This window comes from Mya arenaria, chromosome 5, assembly GCF_026914265.1.
Source record: "Mya arenaria isolate MELC-2E11 chromosome 5, ASM2691426v1".
Taxonomy (NCBI): Eukaryota; Metazoa; Mollusca; class Bivalvia; order Myida; family Myidae; genus Mya; species Mya arenaria.
In genome coordinates, this window is record NC_069126.1 from 67,391,550 (window position 1) to 67,400,311 (window position 8,762).

Sequence of the window (8,762 nt, forward strand, 5' to 3'; positions counted from 1 at the left end):
CACATGATCCAGTGTCACAGAGTGCCCTAACTTTAATGCCTTCTAGTGTACAAGTAGCTTCATTTGTCTCCCCTACAAGTTTTGGGTCAACGTTTGCAGAGGTGCTCATATTTTGACACTTAACAGTAGCACTTACTTGTTTAAAGGACAGTTTACTATAAATTGTCCTTGTTGAAAGCAATTGTAACATTGCGCATTTGGTCTAAATGTGTTTATTGCGATATGACTTGTAGGCTTATAGCTCATGTGTTCTCGACCGTGACCTCTGAATGGTCTTCTACCGCGTGCTGTGAAACTTCTACCTAATGGTCCCCTGAGTTCCCTCTATCTAAAACCTCTAGGTGAAAACAGGGTGTTTTGGATACCATACTGTTGTTCATTTCCAGTGTATGACTGTTGCTGGAATGAAGCACCTTGTAAATACATCTGTGGCTTAGGGGGTTCACCATACCCTTGTTGTGGCTGATGTGGTCATATGCTGGCTGTGATCGAGGTGGTTCGGCTACCATGTCTGTTGTGCAGCTGTGTTTGTTATCTTGCTGTATTATTTCTTGTTGCATGCGCGCCGTCTGTTCTATATTTTTAACAATCCTTTCATGGTTATCAAGACTGGCATTTACGTTTTGCAAAATAGCTGCTACATCAGTTGAATTATAAGAGTTTTCAGTTTTCTTTTCATCCCTCTTGCTTGCCACCTTTAACTTTGTCTTCTTCACTCGTGTTTCTGATTGAGTTTTTTCTAACCGTTCTGCTTTTACTTTCCTTACTTCCTTCATATTCCGGTCATAATCAGTCACGGTTTCATATTTGAAAGCAGAAAGATGTTTTAACTGGCAACTCAAACCTTTATAAAATACTTTACGAATGACATCATCCCGGTTGTGTGAAACAGCTTTAGCACAAATATATTTTCCAGACTGTTGCAATACCGGGTGACCTTTTCCTCTGAAAATTGTTTACATGTGAATGCATTTACTCTTGATTGTCTCTGGGGTCTCTACATCTTCGTAAGCACTATCAAATTTCTCTAGTATATAATTTAATGTTGTATCTGGACCTATTCTTCTCCAAATATCAGCTGCTTCCCCACTACAAGGCTTCCGAATGACCTGTAAATGGATTTCTTTTCCATACAAATATTATTTTCCAAGGTACTGCACCTCATACGCCCAGGTATCGTACGAAACTTACCCTTTGTCTGAGTCACCATGAAATATTTAAATTCTAGAAGCATGGATTTGGCATTTGATTATGACTGGGACCTTATCTTCAACAACATCGTGTTCGTCATGCATCTCTGTTTCCCCATATTGCTTCATGAAACTAATGCCGTCTTCTTTGTTCTAGATAGGAGGCACATTTAACTCTTTAAACAATTGCAGTAATTTCTTATCATCATCTTCAACTTCAACACTTATCTTGACCTCAATACAAAATTACTCTAAAGTAAAAAAGTGTCAATTTCACTAAAAAAGATAAAAAATAAAATTCACTAAATCACATTTCAATCTCTAAATTACTATAAAATGTCCATCACTGTTTAAAGATGCACTCTTACTCCCAAATAAGATTAACCACAATTAATACTATTGTTTTAATAGTCCAAAATGGAGCTTTAATAGTGCCTGAATATTCATCCAGGAATCACTTACAAAACTCCGCGAGCATCTATCATACAAGGCCCGCCAACTTAAATGGGAGAACAAACTCATTAACACTTGGGTTATTGGTGGTAAAGTTTGGGGTCTCATGTCCATCCGCAACGACCAGCTTAAAGTACATATTCGTGAAATGGAGGCAATCCAGTCCGTGAGAGATGGAATAGTCTCTGCAAACTAATACCAACACCATGATCAAGATAGCTGTCTGGGCCCCGTTTTACTAACGGACTTACGTAAGCGTAACTCCAATATTTCCGTAAGTTTTTGCGTACGCACAATTTTTTAGCGTAACTGCGTTTTACTAAATAGTTCGTACGTACGTATGCACGTAAGTTTTTGCGTAAAACTACGTTAAAAAAAAGCATCCGTAAGTTTGATATGAAAAGCGTAAATATGGCCGACGGATGAGATCCCCGACGTCGACAACCCCGTAATTTTCGCGATAGAGTAGATTTGTTAATAATTTGAACGATAGTGAGGTAAAACTAAAGTACAGATTATCCAGGCAGCCAATAAATGATTTGCACGACCTCATTGAAGACGACATTAAACCAAAAACCATGCGAATTCATGCCACTCCAGTGATGACAAAGGTAAAAAATGTTTATATTTGATGAGATAAAATCTGATGGTACAGTAAGCGTTTCAATAGCTCATTTCTATAGCTCGTTTCTATAGCATTAAGTTCTTTCATGATAGCCTCCCTTTCTCAGATCTGACCTTCACCTTGGATGTGTCAACGCTTGAAACTGTTGTTTTACAAACTTTCACATAACTTGCTTTTCCAACTGATTTGAAAACAAAGGCATCGGAGGAGCACATCGTAGCTATTAAATCATGGTTTAAACGTGTTTTGAAAGACTGTGGATTGTTTTTATCAACGTACTGTAATGTGAAATTTAACATTTTATCCGAATATTCTCTCTATCCGGATGAAGGAAACGAGTGTCTGAGATTTAAAAAAAGTTGTTTGTAATAGTGTTTGTGCTTTATTTCTTTTGGGTGTCATTTAATCCCAATATGTGATATTGCATGACATTCATTTATTTGCAACTTATAATCTACAAACTGAAATGTGCTGTGTACTGGAAATATTGTAGTCTTGGCTCTTGCCGCAATGGCACATCTAGGTAAACATCATTTTACCGGTAATTGATACAAATAGAGTCACTCAGGTAGGGTTTTCGCTTATTGTTGCGCTTTTCTTCCAAAAACTTTGTTGCAACACAATCATTGTTGCCTTGATTACTTCCAAACTCTTCTGTAATCAACCTCATATTCTCCTTTCATTTCAAAATCTACCGTTTTATTTTAAAAATGCATACAATGATACATTAATACACACATTTAATGCCGGGAAGGAAACGCAACGATGTCATTTAGTTTAGTTCTCAGTATGATGTCATTTGGCTAAAATTTAATGTGGTTATCGGGTAAGCTATCGATAAGCATAAAACTTGTTGTTTTTTCAGTGCTGTATGTCTAGTTCAAAATTTTGATATATACATGTTACCGGTACCCACATATTACCTTCATTTTATATATGTATGTTTCAAAAAGAAGTGTTATATTATATTAAATTGTTTTGTTCTTTGTTGTACCGGAAGCTCCTCATAACACCGCAGTTGTTGGCGAAAGGGGAATTCTAAAGTGAGGGTGGACTTGTTTATGGCGTCTCCAGAAGCTCTGTATGTGTATGATACTATCTGTTTGGCAAGTAAGTAAAACTTCATGCTGATCATTTAATGATTTCAATAATTTATTTGGTGTTGCATGAAAATGAAATTTTAAAGATGTATCAAACTTTTTTTTAACATACATTTGAAATATATATAATTAACTCCAATATGTGATATTGGATCTTGAAAATTCATATACATTTTCCTACTAATTATGTTCTTTCTCATCAAGAAAAAATAGGCTCTAAGCATGGGCAGTGTAATTGTTAATCATAAATATTTCATAGAAAATAATAATTTAAGTTAATATAAATAGCCTGGATGGGTTCCACTTTGAAGTTGTGGATACTGTTTTGTGAGCAACAATGACAATGTTAATGTGCACATTCCAGTGTCTTTTTTCAGTAATGTATTCAACTTTATGACAGGCTTACTAAATAGATTTTATACCTATAAAAGCAAAGCCAATTTAGACAATTAGGAACATTCTTATTCATGAAATGAATTAAATCACCTTTTTCAGTTAAAAGTTGACATACAGTCTTTCAATGAATTACATTAAAACTTGTGGAATAGTCAAGCAGGCTATTTCTATGTTCAACAGGTTTTTTTATAAACCATTCCTGTTCAATGTAAATTAATCATAATGGAAAGCTAGTTAGCAAGTCTGTTGAATATTATAATTTTACTGCTCACTTGAAATTTTGTACCAATAGTTTTAATTCTTATGTAATGTAGTGGAATTGTGTTATAAACATCCAAATAGTAAAATATCCTATAAAAATATATTTCTTTGATAAAAGTCTTCTCACCTGGAAGCATATTATAGAAAGCCATAAGGCACTTCATCTGTTATATGTTATTTTCCAATGAACATTTTTTCTATATTTAAACAAAATCATTTATTTTTAATCAGATGCCTTCATAAAACAGGAGGATTTTTGCAGATCACCCCAGAGAAGTTTGCTGCACAACATTATTGTACATTGATGGAGGGGTGCAGTTTGATGGACAGATTCAAGTTGCACCAGGAAATGCACCACCACACTTGTGGCTAGTTGACCCCAATGACCAGAGGGCAAGAGCAGCCCTCATTGCCAGATTTCAATATAAATACCCTGGATGTGTTAGTTAGTCATCCAAAACATTTATTGTTATTTAAACATTTATTGTTATTTTTGTCTTCACAAGTGTCAAAATGCTTACCATTCCATTTTTAATGAACTTTTGGTTATTAAAAACTGTTATTTTTTCTTTTATAGTTATTTTGAACAATTTCAACCATTTAAATTGTAATGAATAGACATTTGAGGTTATTTTTTAAACATTGTTAACTTAAAAAATACTTTGATTTTGTAATCTGTTGAATGATGTTTCTCTTACAGTATTTATGTAATGTGATTTTTGTTCTGATTTCTTGCCCACTTGTGAATGTATTAATTTGATATGTTTATATACAGTAAAATACTTATGGACATAGGGTATATGTTTGTTTTATAAACTGTCTTGTTTCCCAAATCAACATTACTGAGTGTTGATGTGGAAATTCACAAAAGTAGTTTTGGATTGAATCCAAGATCTCATAGTTTGTAGGCAGGTCATGTTCCTCTGTATAATGGTAAACAACAAAAACTCATAATACTGTCAAGGGTAGTTATTGCACTTAGTTTTTTTTGCATTGTTGGTGGCACCATTTTTGCAGTATGTATTGAAGTAAAAGCAATCAAGAGGAATAAAATGTCATTCTAGGGATTTTATTAATTATTCAATACAAAATAGAAAGTGTGCATCTCAATATCTCAATAACATGAAGTGTTTGTGCTAATATTTGAATTCCATAGATGTATCATTATTATTATTTCAACAAAGTGAAAAGACAAAGGTAAAACATATCTATCTGTGAAATAAGTGAAAACTTTATTTGTGTGAATTTAAAATTGACATTTTACTTCAAGTTTAACTTGAAAAACAACAACACAATAGTAGCAATCATTATCAGAAAGGGACTGTTAATAGATTATTTATTTTCAAATTGTTGAAATTGAATTATTTTACCAACTTTTATGAAGAAAGACCAAAAAGCAACTGCTATAATCATATGAACAACATTTTAATAGTAAATCTAAGCCTAAAATGATTTAATTTTAAATAGCCTGACTTTGGCAAAATAAAGCATTTTATGCCATATTTTCTGAGCTTATTTAAACTTTTGTAGTGTTTTATCATTGCTACAAGCATTTTGTTCACATTTCATAGGAAATAAAAAAATAAATGTCTAACCATATAAAACATGAACAAGTCCCTTTAAAAATGATTATACATGAATTTGATGCGGTATCATTTTGATAATCACTGACATTACTTATGGAGAAGATGATTATAACAATGAACAAAACAGTACATGAAGGCTGACAATCATAAATATGTTAAAATAGTGTTGACAGTATAAATAACAATTTAAAAACACATTTACAAAACAAATAAATTGACATATTATCTCTCTAAACAATAACCAATTTACACATTCAGCTATTGGTAAAAAAATACCATATCATAAAATGTATGATTATGAGCCCCTTTTTTGTGATTACAATGTTTGATAGATGTCACTTTAAATGAAAGTGCTTTTCCATATGTATTTAAATATTAGATTACTTGAATATGAATAGGTTGACAGGTAAATAAAGATTTATTAAATGCAATAGTGAATAAAATATGCAAAGCTTCAAGTGTCAGCAATATTTAAGTGGATTGTGAGTTTTTTAAGTAGATAAAATAATCAAAGACTTCCAGGTATATGATTCTACTATAAGACTTCAAAGGTTTATGTTAGAATGTTTGTTGATTTAAAACAGTTGCTGAGTCACATTTTATTTAAGTTATCATTCATGAAATAAATTGTAATAAAGGAGACAGTCAATTGTCAGTTTTTGTTGATGTAATATTTGCTCATAGAGCTCACTCTGGCATTTAAGAAGTCTTTTCAAGTTGCTTGTAGATGGAATCTTGGAAACTCTTGTCACTTTTGCTGCAGTTGGTGTTGTACTGAAATATAAAAATACACCCATTTATATAAGTACTTTTTTCAAAGTCTTACTTAGTCTTTAAAAAAAGAATTTCAAATGTAAAAATATTTAGACAGAAAGGTACTGTCTGACCTATAATTTTATGCATAAATATCTTAATAGCATGTACAAAAATCTGAGTACTTGCTCCAGTGACCACTTTGGTGTGGCTTAAAGATTCATTTTAATATATATTTTTCACAGTTTTGGGGTTTTGATAGTAACTGTTTAACCTTTTGTATCCATTGCATGACTCTTTTGGCATGAAGACACTGCCATAACACAGTCTGTCTCAAGTTTGTATGTTTACTTAGTCATATTTTGTGTTCTACCTTTTTGGAATCATGGCAGCCCCCTGGGACATTGCAGGAAACACTATGTTGGAGGTAAATTGACATAACTGCAAACGATGAACATGTAGCTGTTTTGGCAGTATGGTGCAGCACCAAAGATGATGGACTTGTTTCTGCAGTAAAATATATTCACATATAAATACATAAGTGTTATTTAAAATAAAAAATATACATATAAATGACCTGAGAATCACCAATTCTTTTAGAATAACATCATTATATGCTCATTTTTATTCAAATTTAATAACACCTTTATTAAAAAAATATTGACCGATACATCCATGATATTCATTTGAGGCAGGTAAGAAATCTTACTATTTTAAGTAAAGGTGTCAACCCCAGAAAAAAAAACTATGGCTTAATCACCAATCAGCTGAATCATCTGTAAAACAATTTTACCAAATTTCCAAAAAAGCATCTTGTAATGGAATTTTAAAGCTGCACTATCACAGATTTACCATTTTTGCAACTTTTTTTTATTTTTTGTCTTGGAAAGGGCAATGTTTTGCATAGATATATGTAAACCAATGATAGAAGATTGCTGACAAAAAAATCAGATCGTAGATTTTCATTTTTCCGAAAATTAATATTTTATGGCTTAGACCGTTAGTAACAGTTAATGAAAAATGCATAAAACATCAATTTTGGAACTTATTTATTAAAATCTGAGATCTAATATTTTGTCAGCTGTCTTATATAACTGGTTTATAAGGATTTTCGCAAAAATTGGCTCGTTTCAAGACAATAAAATAGAAAAGTTGTCAAAACGCTCAATCTGTGAGAGCGCAGCTTTAAATATGTATTAACAAAACAATAACTTTAACGTGATTTTAACTATAATTGTAAGATTCCTGAAATAATTAAAGATGAAAGATAAGTTGCAAATAAGTAATAATTTACCTTCTCCTCCTGCTCATTGAACTTTGGAGGAGTCACCCCGTAGATATATAGGCCAGAAGTGGCCCTTCTATGTATCAGAACAGATACGGAGTCACACCACCTGTCAGCGCTGCCATCTGACGCCTCCTCTTCACGTCCATCTTGATGTTGGTTAATTTCTTATTAAACTCATCAAGAGTTCTAATGCAGACACCCTGGGCATTCAGTCTGAAAGTCAAATATTTTTTTCTTTAAATTTTATTACTAAAGCTTCTTAGACTAGAGGATATCAGGGACGGGCGGGTGCTATGATCAAAACATACTAACAATAAATTGTGAAAGAAAGAGTGTGTGCCCGACGGCTGACACTTAAAATACTAGTTCTGGCTTCCATAACTTTAATGTTGATATTTATTTGTTTGATGTTTACAACACACGTCCAAAAATGTAATATATAACGTGTTCGCTGAAGTGACTTTAGCTATACAAATACATGTGTAACTTACAAATTAACATATATGGATACCTTTGTGAAACAAATCGTTACAATATTTGAATAAAACAACTATACTTATATAAAAAAATCAGTATAAAACTGTAACATAGTAGCTGATTGTCGTCATCCGTCATAGTCAAAGTTCCAAAACAATATTTAAAAAAAATACCCCACCTCTTTTCATTCCTCTTCCACGATTTTTCTTCATCGACATGAGTAATGGTTGGACTTGCTTTCAATGGCATGGCTTTCATCAAGGAATGAATACCTCAGCATTTCATGCTCTGCTCTGGACCAATTCTCTTTCCTTTTAAACTTTTGCGGCGTCGCCATTGTTTATCTTTTTGACAGGTGCGCGCCAAGAGAGATTTCTACCTCCAATCGGAGAGTTACGCATTATTTATTCCTATGCAAATATTTACACTTACGAAATTTTAGTAAAACGCACGTACGCAATTCGTATTATTTACGTAAGTTGAAAATGTACGTAAAAACTTACGCACAACTTACGAACTGTTAGTAAAACGGGGCCCAGATGTTTATATTTCGGGCATTTTTTTCTGCAACTATATGTTTGGACTCACATTTTCTTGTAAACCTAATATAAACCGTACATTTAAGTTAAACTC

General features: G+C 32.7%; 2 long non-coding RNA genes across 2 annotated transcripts; one reads left to right on the plus strand and one right to left on the minus strand.

Moving 5' to 3' along the window:
• Positions 1 to 2,133: 2,133 nt before the first annotated feature.
• On the plus strand, positions 2,134 to 4,303 carry LOC128233763 (uncharacterized). The gene is made up of 3 exons (XR_008260774.1): positions 2,134 to 2,254; positions 3,269 to 3,378; positions 4,257 to 4,303. It is a non-coding gene; the product is annotated as an uncharacterized LOC128233763 (long non-coding RNA).
• A 1,325-nt stretch (positions 4,304 to 5,628) lies between these two features.
• On the minus strand, positions 5,629 to 8,519 carry LOC128233760 (uncharacterized). The gene is made up of 4 exons (XR_008260771.1): positions 8,308 to 8,519; positions 7,659 to 7,865; positions 6,738 to 6,871; positions 5,629 to 6,385 (listed from the first exon to the last, which is right to left on the minus strand). It is a non-coding gene; the product is annotated as an uncharacterized LOC128233760 (long non-coding RNA).
• Positions 8,520 to 8,762: the final 243 nt, after the last annotated feature.